Raw genomic sequence first — 16,902 nt, 5'->3', positions numbered from 1 at the left:
CCCCGAGCGCTGCTTTGCTCTGCAGAGGCAAGAACACAGTTCAGAAAGCAGCATGTCCCTTCCTGGCATAAAACTGCTCGAGTCCACCGGGAGACTTGCTGCATACTGCAGCAGGAGGTTAAATTTCACCCAGATCCCTGTGGAGACAGAAGCTGAGTGACACCAGCAATGTATAGTGATGTTAAAAAGAAAAAAAAAGTCCCCCACTATTTCCACCAGAGACTAATAAAGAGGTTGTGAGTTACTCTGTCTAGCATCATTAGAGGTGTTGGGCAAAGCTGGCCGTAGCTGGCAATGAGGACTGCAGCCTCGTACACAGTAATTTCTTGCTCTGGTCTTTCACAGAAACGTCATTGACTGTGAAATCTTGTACAAAACTCAGAAAAGTCACTTTCATCTCAGTTGCCTCAGATGTCAACATGTGGAGAAATACTGAAAGAATTACTCACAGAACAGCCTTTTCCTGGCAATAATGTATCTCTTAAGATAATTAATGGTTCAAGTACAATATGAAAACTGAGCTAGTCACCTAAAAATGAATCAAAATATGTTCTGAATAGTTTATTTTATTCCTACATCTCTAAATATGAAGTTTGAAAAAAAGATTCTTGAACAAGTGTCCTATTTGCCCTACCAGTTGCAGCATTTAGAATGAACACAATATTCCAATAGGAACCAATTCAATCAACTGAGCAAACCATAAAAAGACATGGGATATCATTCCCCTTTTTGCTAGGCTGCAGTGGGATTGGCAATAGCGATGCTGACAGTGCACCAGTGCTGTAGTTATTCTGATAAATCGGTATGGTGAAAAAAAAGGATAGGGCAAGAGAAAAAGAGGAGCATACCTGAGCATGGGCCTGCTTTGTAGTCTCGTCTCATGGAGTATTTGTTGCCCACAAATCTATAAATACTCGACTGTGAGCTCTATGAGCATTACGTTTTTCTAGCAGTGGTAGTGTCACTCAGTTTGTACACTTTTTGTAGTGTCCACCCCCAAAAAACAAACAAACAAACAACAAACAGACAAAAACTCCGCCACCAGACACTAGGCCTGTGTACTATGTATACCTGAAAACACAGCCTGGAAAAGCCAGCTGTAAGCCTTTTGCAGTTCAGAACTTGCAAAATGTGCCCTGCTTATTCTGAGCTTTCTTTACAAACACATTGAAAGGAGCAATTTCCTCCAGACATCCTGGTAGGAGACAAAACATACCCAGGACTTCAGATGGCTTTTTACTGAATCTCTTTTATTAAGTAAAACACTATAAGAAAGAATATTTAGCTCCACAGGTGTCTATGTGCGACATCAAAATTGTCAGGGATTTTGGCATAAAAGGTTAGCAATATTTTCAAATAGCCTATTTGTTTCGTTAGCCATTAATAGACCAAAAATTCCTTTATGTGACCACCGGCTGCCCTGACAATCAGAGTCACAGTGAACATGATGCTGTCTACCCTACACAGCTGAATTACAGACAAGTTAATTCCGTCAGTACATCCAGTCAACAAGTAAAACATCTTTTCACCACCAAGGAGGATGCCATGTTCTACAGCACAGCTAACATAAGCATAGCTAAAATGTGAAAACTGTCTTTTCAATGTATTTTCTATCAAATTAACTTCTGGAGAGGAAGGTACACAACTTGTTCACTAGCTTAAGTTATTATTCTTTTGTATATTACACATTTGTACACTGAAAATACTATGACAAAAGAATGGTCTTAAGGCTGCAGAACTAGGCACTCAAAATTTAGAAAATACCCAGTTAAGGTTATCTGTGAAATGCCAGTTTGGGCTGTTGCAGATGTGATTGCAAAAAATTAAGACACTGTCTTGGCTTATAGACTCTCATACTATGCTTCCCACAGGATTTTTGCATGAAGTTTATTAAATACTTCTTTTCAACTTTCTTTCTTAATGCATTATTCCATACTCAAGTCACTTCCCACTGCACAGCTCTTGTTCTGAGGACAGAATTAGTAGTTTCTTCATTTTTTCCGATGGCACTGAAGTAGCCGAGTGCTTCACAAATACCGCTTTCATTTTTATGACACATACTGCTTTCTTTTTTCATGGCTTTTCATGGCAAATGGTGAAGTAAGGACACCCTCCTTTAACAGAAAGAACCGAGGTACGGTCACTGAAGTCCAAGGTAGCATTATCAGGGAGCCCAGTTAGAGACACTTAAATTTTTCAGAGCTACTATCTCAAGCTATGCATGGCACAATTCCATCGATACCAGTGAGCTGCCTTCATGCCTGAAAATCTGTCTAAGCCTCTGGGTCAGGCAGTTGTCAAATGATGAACGTAGAGGAAGCACCCACCCATACAGAGCTAAGTTCACAAGAAAACGGATCAGCTGCACGGAGTTTTTTTCATGGCACCACCCCGATTCATGCTCAGAGCAGCTCCCCTTGTGCCAGGAAAGAGGAAGGAGCTGAAATAAATTACAGGATTTCATGTTAAAACCACATTGTAAGGGGGTTGGAAGGGAAGTAGGCAAAGAAAAGTGGTACAGAAACTCAGTTCTGGCACTCCCTAACTCTGAGGCTTAGCTTTGCCCTTTCCCTGCTGTTTCAGTCCTGTAATTTACTACTCGCTTACAGCACTGTGAAAGCAGAACCGCACTCCCAGCACAGGAAACTCCGCTGTGCAGCATCCCGATGACACCCCCTGTGTCACCCCGAGCCTCATCCCGTAGGTTCAGCACAGGCCTGAGGTGGCCCAGCCCATGGCTTCTGTGGGCACTCGCTGACTGCAGAGCAAGGGTGGCTTTGGGGGCTGTCGAGTTACTCGGGGCAGCAGGAGACTGGGTGTTGGTGGCCGTAGGCTCCTCCGCTCATCCACTGACACCCTGACCCCATACCAGCTATCCTGTGCCTCTCCTGCCACCTCCCTCATCTCAGATTTATTCTCTACCCTCATCAGGGCCAGCTTGTGCCTCTTTTGTTCATTTCCTTGTCCCATGGTCCTTGCCCCTTTTTCACCCTATCAGCCAAGCTATTTCTCTAACCAGGGCTGCCAATGACACATCTTCTTCCAGATCTCTGTTCCCACAAGCAGCCACCAAAATTTTCATCCTAACCTGCTGGTTTCTCACCAAGTAACTTTCATCTCTGTGCTGCCTGAAATGGGGCAAGCACTCACGACAGAGTGTAGAAGAAAGTCCCCATGATCAGCTCAGCCGGGGTTGTAGACATTGACCTGAGCCCTGCTTAGCTTGCAGCAGCCGAGAGCTGTGGCTGCAAAACAAGACACAGAGCAATTTCCCCCAAGCTTCAGGCTGGGGGTACCTGGTCTGGGGGTATCTAGGCTGTTGAACGTCTCCATCTCTACTCCTTAGAGCCACAAGTTGCCTGTTCTGTAAAGAGCACCTAACTGAACTTAATTCTGCCAACAGATAGCTCTAGAGTAGGAGATCAGTTACTATTTACTAAACTGATGCAGCAGTACACCCATGCAAAAACTAGAAGTAGGAAGCTCTCAGCTGCAGACGTATGCCTGCAGAAAAAGTCACATAATGTCTGATTGCACTATTAAATTATTATGGTAGTTTGAAGTTTTATGAAGCAATAGTTCTAATAATGCCATTTTAGTACTCTCTACTTAGACACATTAGACCTGCTTCAATACAGTAGGTAGTCACTATATGGGGAACAATAACCTTCCTTCATCGATGTGGCAAAAAACTTCTTCATATAAAAGCTATTGACAGTGAATACGTATAAATGAAAAAGTGAAATCTAATAATATATATAGCTAGGTAGATTACATTGCTTACTATGAAATAATGGAACATACTTCAGTGCTTCTACTTTTAACAGGATAGAGAAGAATTCAGACTCTTATTCATGATTAATATCCTTCATATGTAAATGACTTCAAACTGCCAGTCAAATGATGCTATTACTTTAAGGATGAAGTACCAAACTAATCTGTTTGCAGATTTTTTATTATCTACCTTACGTGTCCTAATTTCTCATGTAGCTTTAGTTCCTAGGATATTACCCAAAGGTTATAGAATCTACTTGTGTGGCAATGAAGGTATTTTTTAGTGATTTACAGACTTTTAAGATAGTCTAGACCAAATTCCAGATTAAATTAATTTGATCAGTTAAGACAACAATAACTGGAGCAGGCATTAGTTGGTCATATTGGCTGAATTGCTGAGAAAATGGAACCACTTTTACAGGGCTATTGATTGAGTGCATAATGTTGACTGCTAGTTTTGCAGTAAAAACATTCTAACTCTATTGGATTGGTAAGTTTTTTTTGCCAGAACTAGGAACACAAAAGGATTTGATGTCCCACTACTCCCAAGTCACAGTCCCCTGAACCCCTGATAAAGGCCTCTGCTCACCCTAAAGACCATCGGCACTTCTGTTTCTTGCAATGAAGTTTTCCAAGTTCTTGGACATGTTTGTAAGCTTTCCAAGACAAAAATACAGATTTTTCTAATGAATTGAGTACACTTTGTTTTGAGTGAATGGGTTGCTGTTAAATATTTCAGTCTGGGACTTGACCCACTTTGCAGTTTATCACCTTACAGAAAATTTTATCCCAGTTTTATATTTCCAAATATGAAAATATCCATCACTCTTTTCAGTGAAAATCAGCAAAGGCCTCACCCTACAAACTTCTTCTGTTCCTGCACTACCAGCTTGGTGCCCATGAACCGTGGCAATTAAACAGGATTAGCTGTACAAGGCAGATTCATCATTAGCTCAAAATTTCTTTGATTCTGGAGATGTAGGTCAGACCAAATTTTACAAAATGAGGTTTGTGGTTTCATTTAATTTTTTATTATACCCTCTAAAAAAAAAAAAAAAAAAAGGAAAAAAAAAAGAAGAAGAAAATAAATGAAAAGAAAAAAAAAGTAAAAATGTTTAACAGGAAAAAAGTGTTACTGGTATAAGTAAAGGCAGGAAAGCTGGACTGATGGACTCAGGGAGGCATAAAAGATGAGTTTGTTTGGCAAAGCACTCACACAGAAGAGCTCTTTAAGGGATGATGAGAGATTTCTGTGGTGTCAGCTCTGGGAGAAGCCCTGCAGAGAAGAGAGGCAAAGCAGGGGCAGAAGTGTTTGAAGGAAGATCTAAAATAGATTAAAAAAAAAAGGTGAAACATGCAAACGGCCTTGTGAATGCAACCCACTGCATATTACAGTGGCCCTGCCACAGAAACAAAACTGCCAAGACAAGTCTGTGTTAATCTCCCAGACTCTTTGCTTGGGTTAGAGGGGAAAGAACTGATGCAGAGAAGAAGCTTCAAGGAGTGCTCAGCAGGGACCTGTACAATGTGGACATCGGGAAAAGGCTATGAAGAGCTGACAGCACTGCTGCTAGGAAAGCTTTTCCCCTGTGCAAGTATTGCCCAGTGCCATGTCTGTTCCTGCGTGCCTGTGAGGTGAGCAGTTGAGGTCCATGTGGTCACTGTCACCAGACTGTTGCTGTGTTCAGTGATCGTGCCTTACATCCTACCAGTCTCCAGGATGCAACTACTTCACTCTGGGGTGCTGAAAGACACCTGCATGGCGAGGGAAGTCAGTGCTCTGAGCCTGCCCTGCAGGCAGGGCCATGGTGGCCAAGCAGTCCTTCGTGATACAGGGGACAGGTGACAGCTTCTCTCCATCCCCACACAGCTACCCACCTTGTACAGAGTAAACAGTACCTGATGCAGAGAAACAGACCACACATGGGCATGTACTCTCCCTGGAGAGGGGAAATCCATATCCCAAATCTTTGTGCCAGCGACGCTGGGTTCACAGTAGTGAAGTTGACAGTGGACCTAAGGATGGTGCACAAGCCCACACACCCTGCCATTAGGCAACTGACTGCCCACATATTCCCATTGGTGGCTTTGTCCCTGTTAGAATTTTTGTTCCTGTTTTGTTCAGTGCCAAGTGTAGCAGTTTCATGGTGGTTCGTAGCCTTATGCTGTAGATGTATTCCTGGTCAGGAGGAGATAGTAGAGTCCATTCTCTTATTTCCTGCAAATTTATGTATGGAGAAATGAGGACTTTTTCAACTGAGCCTGGTAGGCTCAGTCCAAGGATGTCTGCTGAATCAACACTTGGGACCCTACTGCTGAGATCCTGGGGGGCAGGGGCTGTGCTGGTTGTAAATGTTGACACCAAGGAGATTACAGGCACATCCAAGAACTCAGAAACCTTCACTGTAAAAAACAGAGATGCCAATACTCCCCAGGTAGCAGCTGAGGAGGGGTTTAGGGCTTTAATACTTACCTGGAACAACAGTGAAGGTTCAAAATACAGCAGAATATTTTCTAGCTCCTCTCTTCAGCCTGTAGCCGTAATTCTTTATTTCATCACACCAGTTTTGAAACCAGTAAAAGACTACGGAGAGGGTATAACAGGCCCCAAATTAATACTTCGTAGCGAAATCAAATGCGAACACTCCTCATTTTAAGTAGTTTAGCAAATGGTCTAGAAAATAGAGCATGGTATAGAGCTATTCAACATGAGCTCGTTGATTCAGATGCAACCTGCAAGAAGTTAACAAAAAATTAGTGCCGGCAAATGCCCATTTGGCAGCCTGCAGAGGAGCCTTGTTTATACCTTCATCCCACATAAGTACTCGTGGCTGCTCATTTCCATTCATAGACCCTTCTGTCACGGGGTCACTACTCAGCCTCCTGATCTGATCCTCCAGCTGCTCAGTAGATGGCCTCACTTGCAGTAGGCTGAGGGCACTGAAGCTTGAACCCCTTCCTCTGAGAACAGCCTGTACATGGAGGCTGAGGCCCAGCATGTCTCCATGTTGCAGTAGTGACACACATCCTCCCTCCTGTCCCCAGAGGTCCTTTGTGGGGACACCATGGTGCCCATGTCCCCACCTGGCTGTGAGGCCCTGGGTTGGGCACCTGGGCACTCACTGCCTTCCCTGGCAGCCTGTGCCATGCATTTTGCTGCTTCAGCCAGCACCAGTGCCTGAAGGACCAGGCCTAAAACGGCTTGGAGAGGCCCACACAATGCTTCAGACGCTGGGGACTGCATCCTTCAAGCCTTCCCCAGCTTCTCAGCACAGCAGTGAAAAGGGATTCGTGGTATTGTTGGTATTACTATAGGAGAGAGCAGGCCAGTGTAAGCTTGAGCTCCCCATTTGCTGCTTTTATTGCCCTCCACGGGGCTGGGGCTGGCAGTCCAGCCAAACCTTCCCATGCCTACCAGAGTGGACCAGCTGTCAGGCCAGGTCATGTTGACCAGCCTGGAGCCAACCCCAGACCAGCACTTATGGCTTATTTTTATGGCCTAGGGAAGTGTAACGGGGATGTTGACAGGCTGCAAGGGCTGGAGAGAGCTGATCCCAGCTCAGCAGCTCCTGTCGTTGCTGCCCTGCATGCAAACATGTGGGTTGAAACGTCTCACAGATGGATGTGGGCCATCCACAGCAATCAACATTAAGCGTTTGTACCCCAAGACCCCAAAGCTTCAGGCAAATTCAAATTTAAACTTTGTAAGGGGCCTCTTTCTTTTAAATGAAACACCTCTGTTCCCCTCCTCACATCCCAACACAGCACTTTTGAAATTCAGATGCAGATAGAATTTTCATACCTTTAAATCTCCTGCCCTCCAACTCATTACAGCATGACATGTATGCTGTCCTTTTTTTTTTTTTTTTCCTTTCTGGATCAATATGAACATCTTTAATGCTTTTATGATTCTCTTCTATAAGTATCATCAGGAAAAAATACTAGGAAAGAAGTTAAGCCAAAGTACAATGCCAGCAGAAGAACCAACAGGTAGGAATAGGCCCAAGATAAACTTACATTAGAAATTAAAGATTTCCTGGCATTGGATGAGTGTAGCTGTGGAGCCACCTTTCTGTAAGTAGCCACGGAAGAAGTGTTGGCTAATTTTTGCTCTAGTCTTAAGGAGAAGAATAGATGGTGGTATTGCCTAAATATCACAACAGATGACCCCAAGCCTATCTGCTGTCTTCATAATGATGCTTACAGTGGAGTTACATAGCCAGGACTGTATATTACAGTGTTTTTCAGGAGTCTTAGGGCAAAAATTGGTGGCTTCCCACTGTTCAGTCAATCTCCCTGACCTGTACAGCTACTTTCCTGAGCGAAAGTCTCCCTCATTTTTTTTGGTTTCCATTGTGCTGTAGTTTTTTACTATTCCTTAGCAATAACAGGTCCCGCTCATTGTGCTCACAGCAAACTACTCAGAAGAGGAGCATTTAAACAAAGCCACTGAATTCTGGATATCTTGTGCAGCTCCATTGGTTTTTTCCTGTTAAAAACCTCCAAGTGCTTTGCAATGATTTTATTAGTAGACTGCCTGCCTACATAAAAACAACATTACCACATTATTTCCATATGTCTGAATTATCATCTCAGCTTCTGTCTTCTTTTTATCTTTTTTCAGATAACTACCAAAGTTTCTTAAGTGTGTACTCAGGTCAGTGGGCTCAAGAGCTAATGGTCAAGGAGGAGGACTTATTGGGAAGTAAGGAGAAGGGCTTAATAGGGATTTATTAGCCTCTTTTTGGTGAGGCTTAAGCCTGGTCTGAGGCAATAGTGACAGGTAAGTCATTACCATATGCCAAACATTTAATTTTTTACTGCAAGAAATTTGATAGTGACAGTTGACTTCCCAGAGGGCAAGTGGCCTCTTATGAACATTGTCTTCACTGTCAGCCTTGTTGGATGTCTTGAAGGAAAAGCTGAGAACTAATTGGAAGCTGGATACTGAAGGGCTCATACATAAGGATGAGCTCTGGGCCACGGATATGTGGGGTAGGGAAACCTGGTGTTACTACTTCCAAGCTATATTTGTGGCTGGGTAATTAGAAGATTTCAATCTTCAGGGGTGCACAAACTTTGTTATCCACCCAGCCATTCTCTGTGAATTATTCACAACTCGTTTAAAAAGATAAGAGAATGAAATATAAGATGTATGCACATAAATCATAGCAAGATCTTGCCAGTACCTGCTATGGTCAAGAATGAAAAACAGTCTCCATTATAATCTCTTTTTCTCACGCGTTCCTAACTTAGAAAATAAAATAAAAATAGAAACAACAACTTTGAAGCAAATATATTTGATTTGGTTGCTCCCCAAGGATAATATTTGGGGGAACTTTTATATTTAGGAAAAGACTGTCATTTTTTGCCTTCACCCAGAAGTGGTTGTTTTTTTTTTTTCCCTTTAGAAAGAAAGCAAACAAAGAAATTAAATGCAAACTGGTCAAGTCAACAAATGCCAGGATATGCAAAAGGGAAGTTTCTAATGGCCTTATTGTCTGACACTCCATTTTGTATTTCTTTCTGTTAGGTTTAATATGAAGTTAAATAAAATAATATCTGCAATTTAACTCATACCTTGCAGACTATCCAAGAGGTGAGGTTTTCAAAGTCAACAATAACTCAGTTGAAAAGAGGAAAGGAACCGCAGAGTGACAGGTATTTTTGAATAATGTGGCCTCTTTCTTAGGTAGTCGAGGCTTACCTCGGTGAATAGAGGAAGTATGACTCTTCCAAGAGCTTGCCCCTTAGAATAAAGTTGCTGTGATGGTCTTGTTGCATCTTGAGCTTTAAAAAATTTCTACATTGCAGAATTTTGAAGTTGTGTACGTTTTCTCATTATGATTAGGTAATATGCAGTGCTATGCTGAGAAAAAAAAGGGTGAGAATTGTGCACTCAGAGAATAAAATGATCCATTAAAACAATACATGTATTAATGTGAATTTCAGTGAATATTTAACATAACAAGAATGTCACTTTGAGTTACAATTGACATACACAAGCAATCCCATTGACTGTAATTGAGGGCAAAATTTGCTTCTTCTCTTTCCCTTAACAAATTGTTCATTAAATGGTTGTGAGTTCTCTACTGAACCATGTGGCACTTGAAAAGACCAGTATCTTCATTGCTCATTTATGATTTCTGCTGAAAGTCTCCATTAGAGTTGCCATTTTGCCTTACGTTAGCAAATTTACTAATGGAATTACCCTCTTCTGAGCCATTTTTTACTTTGCAACAACAGTTTCCATGTTTTGTTTTAATTTTATTTCTGCCCCTTCTAGCCGGTTTTCTAATGAGTTTCTCTGTGTGAGGTCAAGGGCTTAGGTGGCTGGATGCTGCAGGAGATGCAGTGTTATTCTGTAAATCCAGTACTCACCTGGAGTTAGAGGATGTAAGGTCACAGACCAAATGAATTGAGCAAACTTACAGGTGTAGTAATCTCCTCACATTGAAATGCATAGAGCATATTGTTCCTGTTGAGAAACTAATTAATTAAAGTAAGGAAAACAATTAGAAATGGGCGCAGTAAGTGGAGTCATAACATCATAGAAGGATCAGGCTCAGGGATTTGGCTCAGGTCCTATATTTCACAGAGCAGTGTGTATAGTTTAACAAATTCCAAGTTGCCAGCAGCATTCATAGACAATGAGACTGGGGGCTTTTAATGTCTCTATGTATTTTACAATGTGAAAATACTGCAAAATCAGTGTACATGTTTTGATCACCATGGCACTGATGGTGATAGTTATATTGATGCCTTGAGAGCGTGCAGCTTTCTTTCGCTGGTGAAATAGTAATGGTTTTCACCAGTGTTTGGACTAACTCTTACAGATGCTGTATCCCCTTAACCATAAGTTATGTTAACAGGTGATGTGGACACTGAGTACTTGTAACTGCGTTGAAGGAGTTGATATTATGAGATGCTTAGTGAGCCTACAAGATGCTGAGAGATTTCTACTGGAGTCAGCGAGAGGCAGAGTGTCAGCTTCTGGCTGGCTTGAGCCGTTGCAGAGCACAAATTAGGACTTATCTGCTTCTCTGCACTTCTGAAAACGCCTGCTCTTTTGTGCTGGCTAGTTGTTGTTGTTCTTTATTATTGCTTGTAACAAAGTAACACATTAATCAAAGAGAGTGTTTTTATAATCATATCAGAGTAGTGATTTAGTATGACATCTTAGTTTTTGGATGGGGTGGGGGTGGGGGGGAAGGATTTTAAAAAGCTTTAGTCATCTGGAATGAAAACACAATAAGTGGTGCAGTCCCTGTACCCATTTAAAGACTGAAATATGCCATGTCATATATAACTGTTGGACAGTTTATTTATTTGGAATAAACTATAGAGGAGTTGCTCCCATTAGAGTGATGTTTGTCCAGAACACCTTTTTTTTTTGGACTTGAGAAGAAAATAGAGTGTTTTCCTTGCTGCTTGTTTCTGGACCTTTCTTCCTCTCCTCACATTTTCCTGATCTGCTGGCTTCATTTCATGGCTACCACAAGCCATGCGATTTAAGGAAAGACCTACAGATGGGACTGCTGTATATTTTACTACACACCGATACTCAAACAAAATGAAAGGCAGTGTTTGGGGATAGATGGAGCCTGCTGACTCTTGATAAGACCTGATGGAGGACTTTGTGAAGGCCTGGAAACCTGTCTAGGCTGAGGGTGGGAATAGGAGGACGCATACATTTTTCGTCCATTCTTTAGTCACATGGAAAATATCAGGGTTTGAGCTTTGTCTGTATCTGACAGTCTTCTTCTGGATATGTTCCTTGTGTGCTAGATGACAGAAGTCCGCATGTTGCTGAAACTCAAGACAATTCTTTAAGAAGTTGAGAGTCTATGGAGATGCTGCCCTGCTGGCAGCAAGTCCAGTACTGTGCACACAGACCCAGTTCTCGGTGCCTCTTCCAAATTCCTCCTTCTTGTAGCTTCTGCTGCTGCTTTCCTGGCACATTGCTCTGTGAGTCGCAGCTGCAGTGGAGGTCCTTGCTCGGTTTCTCAGTGTGGATTGCAGATGTCCAAAGCTGTGGCAAGAGCAGTCCCAGAAGTTTCCTGGGGAGTGCACAGACTCAGCGTCTGCTAGCATCTATCAGGAGAGGGGCTGGGCCTAGGAGGTGTCCAAAGGTTTTCACCCCTTAGGACCTGCTTGTTCCCATGAAAGTCATAGCAGAGTTCAGATGTAATTTCGTTTTCTTCACATAAAGCTTACTTAAATTTGAAACTTAGACCTAGCTCTATCTTTCTCTGCCATACAGAACATGGGGTGAACATAGCACGCTCCCTAAAATGCCAGATGCATTTCTGAAGGGTTACAAAGACCCATGAGATGTGTAAATAATCACTGTAAACCTCCTGAGACTTGGTAATATTTTAACCAGTAGTCCTTCTTCAGGCTAAAGAAAAATCCTGTCTCACCCTGCGACTGCACACATAGCACTGGTGTGATTCATCATGCTTCCCTTCTTTCTCAGAAGCTGCCTTCACAGCCGTTTGGTCTTCATATGTTCTTTCAGAGAACTGAATTGGGCATCTTTTCAGAATTACAGAGCAAAATGTTCACACCATAATCACAAGATGGAAGAAGCTGTTTTTTTTTTTTCAGGCACTTGGGCATATTCATTTGTTCTCTACAATGTATTTTCCAGCCTCAGTGGTGGATGATACTCAAAAAAGAGTTAATGGCTTATCTGCAGTTGCTAGGTAATGCTGTCTTGTCATTGGGACCACTTACTAGTTAGTGACAGCCTTTCTGATGATGTAATGCTTAAATAGTAATTGTGGAGTGCATTAAATTACCTTTTTATTTTTCTTGCTTCCTTTAGAAAGCTAGGAAATGAAACATAAAAGCCTGCAGCATTGCGATATTATGGCTGCATGGATAAATCAACCAAATGCCAGAAAATACAGAAGCTGAACATTAGTCTAAGGAGACATCTTCAGCTCTGAGAGAGTGAGCTCTCTGGATAATGTATTTTAATACAGCTTTTGGTAGAAAGTACAGTTGCTTCATAGTTCTTCAAGCAATGTAGATTGAAATGACTGGTTCAAGTGATGGGTCACTATAATAATAAACATGGAAAATTCAAATGGGCTTTATAGCAGTTAGGAATTCCTTTGCTTGCTTTCATTTTATTTTTCACATTTTTGTTTAATTCAGCAGCCAGAGCCACTCTCATAAAACGACAAGCACTGTTTGGATTTAAATTACTTTTGGACTCAGACCAAACTGCTCAAAACCACATGTGGACTGAGGTGCAGCCAAAACTCATGCAGTCAGGTCAGCTCCAGAGGTGCATTCTTTGGATATCAGATTTGAAGTAATTGCTAATTTGTTCCTAGGTAACAGGAAAACACATTAAAGTGAATAAAACCATTAAACAAACATTTCCTTCTAATTTCTGTTCATCTCATTCAGCCAAGTGTTCCAGCCCAGATCCCTCCTTTCCTAGCCCGAGAAGTACTGAAGGAGGGATCTGACACTCACATGGGTTCTTGCACTCTTAAAATCCTCAGAGCTGGAGAGATCCATTGACCCTGGCTGTGGGGCACCCCACCAGTGCTTGCTCCTTCAGCCTCCTGTGACCCTCTCCTTCAAACCCACTGCCTGTTCCCAGCTGTGTATGGAGCAAGGCTGCTTTGCTGATGTCTTTCCTAAGGTTATACACCCCCAAACAAAGCTGCTTTAAAGAGAGCCTCCACCATCACCTCAGACCATGAAATAGCATTGGGAGTCTAGGACTCGGGGCAATGACAAAGTGTCTGGCTATCTTTTCATGCAAGCAAGGCAAATCCACTTGTGGATGCCATCCCCGAGGCAGGATCCTACCTAGATTAGAAAGAAATCACATAAGGGAGAAGTAGATACTCGTATGGCTGACACCATGCAAATGGATAAATGGAGAGAGAAAGTTGCTGGTAAACATCAGGCTCCCTTTTTTGTGTGTGTGTGTCTTTGTGTGATCATTTAGGAACCCTTTGGTGACCAAACAACACTGCACTCTCACTCAAACATATACAAGTGTGCTGATACCAGCAGATTCTCCTGGATGTTGCTGAGATTAGCTGTCTTAACCAACAATATCAGCAACCCAGCATCTTTGTGCTTCCCATTTGTCAAACTAAAAGGTCCTATTCTAGGCTCTCCCTTATGTATACTCCTACATTGCCATGCTCAGTGGACACATGCAAGGAGACTTTTTGCTTTCTGAGATGTGTGTGGGATTCGGTTTCAGGGTAGAACCAGAAGTCTGCAGGCTTCAACATCCAGCTTTTTCATGCCACTGAGAAAACTAGCAAGGATAATATACGCAGGCTGAAAGGAAAAGGGAAATAATTGTATCCTTATGGGAGCCCTTCTTTGCATTTTGGGACATGCAGTCATAATAATGGTGGACACTGCAGAAAATAATACATGAGATGAGAACGTTCTTGGATTCAGGTTCAGCACAAATATTATTTACCAGAACTGCAATGTACAGAGACTGTTGTAAGGGCAAATCTCATGCAACAGACCATTCAAATGCTTGTGGTAAGTATGGTGGATGCTGCTATGAAAAAGCAATAGCAGAAAAATAAATGACTCCAGATTGTGAACCACTTTAGACAGATAGAGTTTATTATCCTAAAATAAGTTTTAACCTGTATGTAGGTAGTTATAGCAGAATAAGGACGGTGAAGTACTACCATAGCTGTGGATGGCATTACCAGTTACATTTGATTCCCTTTGATTAGATAGGTTTCATCCTACTCACTCATTTGTCTCATCTCACAAAACAATCCCCTTACGCCGATACCTGACATGCAATGCATCACCCTGGCTGAGAGAGAGAACAGTGTTTTAAAGTTGTCCCATTTTGCACTTGTGTTTTTCCTGAGAAGAGCAGATGGCAGGGACATGCCCGTTACACCACTGAGCCACATCCCAAGGTGTCACATCCATCCCAGATGGCTGCCAGAGTCTGGTCTACTGCTCATTTCTTCATGTCTGGACTCATCATCAACAGTGGTGCCTTGTTTAATGTATGGGAAGCATCTGAGGCAGTTAAAAAAACATTAAATGCATTAAAGAAAGAAGGTTTAGCTCCACAGATCAAGGCTTGCAGAGATCATCCCAGGACCACTCGTTGTCATCCATATAAGTAACAAATTCCCAACAATTCTGATATAGAGCAATAAGAAATCGCACTGCATTACTAATGAAACTGAACTATCACTTTGGTACTCTTTTAAAACACTTTTCCTTCTATGGATCAGTGCTCTCCACAAACATCAGTTACACCAGCACACACTTATAACCACATTGACTGAGCTCCCTGCCTGCTATACCAGCAATCTTTGTTGCCCCTACCTTACAGAGAAAGGACATAGCATGCAAACAGGCTGCCTGCCCTCACCCAACTATAAATCTTGGCACAAAGTGTGGCCCTGAATAATTAACCTGACTTGTGATGCACCTTGAAATTAAATCCGATGGTTAACATCTAGTTTTATGGTCCAACCACAAATAACTACAGTGACCTGGATACCACCTGCAGTGCTCCTGGCAGCACTGCTCTCAGGGCCCTGTGTGCAGCTTTTGTGTCTAGGTGTCTCTTCTTCAGCTTCCTTTGGCTTGGGAGAGGCAGAACTTTGTCCTTATTCCTTGACATCGTTGGAGTAAGATTGGCCTTTACTTCAGTTAGCACAAAAAATATATAGATCAAAACAAAATAGTGGCATAAACAGATGTATTTCCCAGACTATGTTTCCTAAGAGTTATCTGAGCTTAGGTCAGTGTCTGTTCAAGGTCTTTCAAGCCACTTTGTGGCTTCTACACAGATCCACAAATCTTACCCTTTCTTGCAATCATTTCCTTTGATCATGGCTTATTCTGGAAGTGAAAAGGTCTTGGCTAATACAAAAGCCTTCCCCAAAGATTCTTTTTCTCCATACTCACCGTTTGCCAGGCTAATGACTTCCAGCACCCACATCTGCCTTATGTGTCCAGCTGTTGGCAGTTTCTCATTTCTGCCGTGGCCACCACACACGCTCCACCTCACCTCCTGGCCAGCTCCAAAGAGCCCCACCACGACACCATGACACGACGACACCATGACACCGTGGCACCGTGACACCATGACACCATGACACAATGACACCATGGCACCATGACACCTTGGCACCATGACACCATGACACAGTGACACCATGGCGCCATAACACAATGGCACCATGACACAATGACAGCATGGCACCATGACACCTTGGCACCATGACACCATGACACCATGACACCATGACACCATAACACAATGGCACCATGGCACCATGACACCACGGCACCATGACTGGTGGTGTCCATCTGATATGGGAGACGATGGCAGGCAGGCTCTGCTGGGTCTTGCCTCCCTTGACAATTGCTGGGCATAGCCCAGTTGTATCCTCCAGGTCTGATTCTAGGTTGGGTGACAAGTGTTTTGCCCTCCTCCCAGTTCAGCAATAGTTTCCTTCATCAAAATCCTCATACAGTAGCTGCGTCTGCATGCTCAGGACTGGGCTTGTGACAGGTTATTTCTATTCCATACATGTACCAGGATATTCTCATCCACTGGCTGCAAAGGTTTGTTTCTGCCTCTCCCCTCCTCACAAAAACTGTAATTTGGGAAGCAGATTTCATTTTGCTGATTCTGTCCGACTGTTTATTATACCAGATTTCTAAGGCACTTATGCTTGGCTCGGTGATTCCTCAGAAAGGGAATGGTGCCTATTGTAGTTAACCCTGTAAAATGTCTAATGAATAATTAAATAGCATGTTGTCTGTAATTCAGCTTTGTTGGTTTGGTCAGTCAATTGCTGGTTGTTGCTCCTATCAGACAAAAACCTTGCCGTGAAGCTTGTTTAAAATTCAGCATTTGCTAATTAGCATTGTTCCGAATGTAATTCTAAGTGTCACTTCTTCAGGCAATTCAAGAGAGCAATGTAGAACTTCAGTGTCTCTATGGAGACCATCTATAATTTAAAAGACAGAAACAACAGTTTAATGCCTTGTAATACTTTAAAAATCACCAGTAGCTCTTTCCAAAATACCCCCAAAATACAAATAGAGAAAGGACTAAGGACTGTGCCCCACTAGTATATGAAG

General features: G+C 42.5%; 1 long non-coding RNA gene across 3 annotated transcripts; it reads right to left on the bottom strand.

Annotated features, from left to right (window-relative positions):
* Positions 1-1,140: 1,140 nt before the first annotated feature.
* LOC121070408 lies at positions 1,141-15,949 on the bottom strand. 3 transcript variants are annotated; one of them, XR_005820056.1, is made up of 4 exons: positions 15,718-15,949; positions 9,482-9,643; positions 6,248-6,358; positions 1,141-2,114 (listed from the first exon to the last, which is right to left on the bottom strand). It is a non-coding gene; the product is annotated as an uncharacterized LOC121070408 (long non-coding RNA). The 3 variants fall into 3 exon arrangements; XR_005820055.1 differs by lacking the exons at positions 1,141-2,114; positions 6,248-6,358 and adding an exon at positions 6,368-6,507; XR_005820057.1 differs by lacking the exons at positions 1,141-2,114; positions 6,248-6,358 and adding an exon at positions 6,809-7,357.
* Between the last annotated feature and the right edge of the window lie 953 nt (positions 15,950-16,902).

This window comes from Cygnus olor, chromosome 5, assembly GCF_009769625.2.
Source record: "Cygnus olor isolate bCygOlo1 chromosome 5, bCygOlo1.pri.v2, whole genome shotgun sequence".
NCBI classification, from domain to species: Eukaryota; Metazoa; Chordata; class Aves; order Anseriformes; family Anatidae; genus Cygnus; species Cygnus olor.
This window is presented reverse-complemented; position numbering and strand designations above follow the sequence as displayed.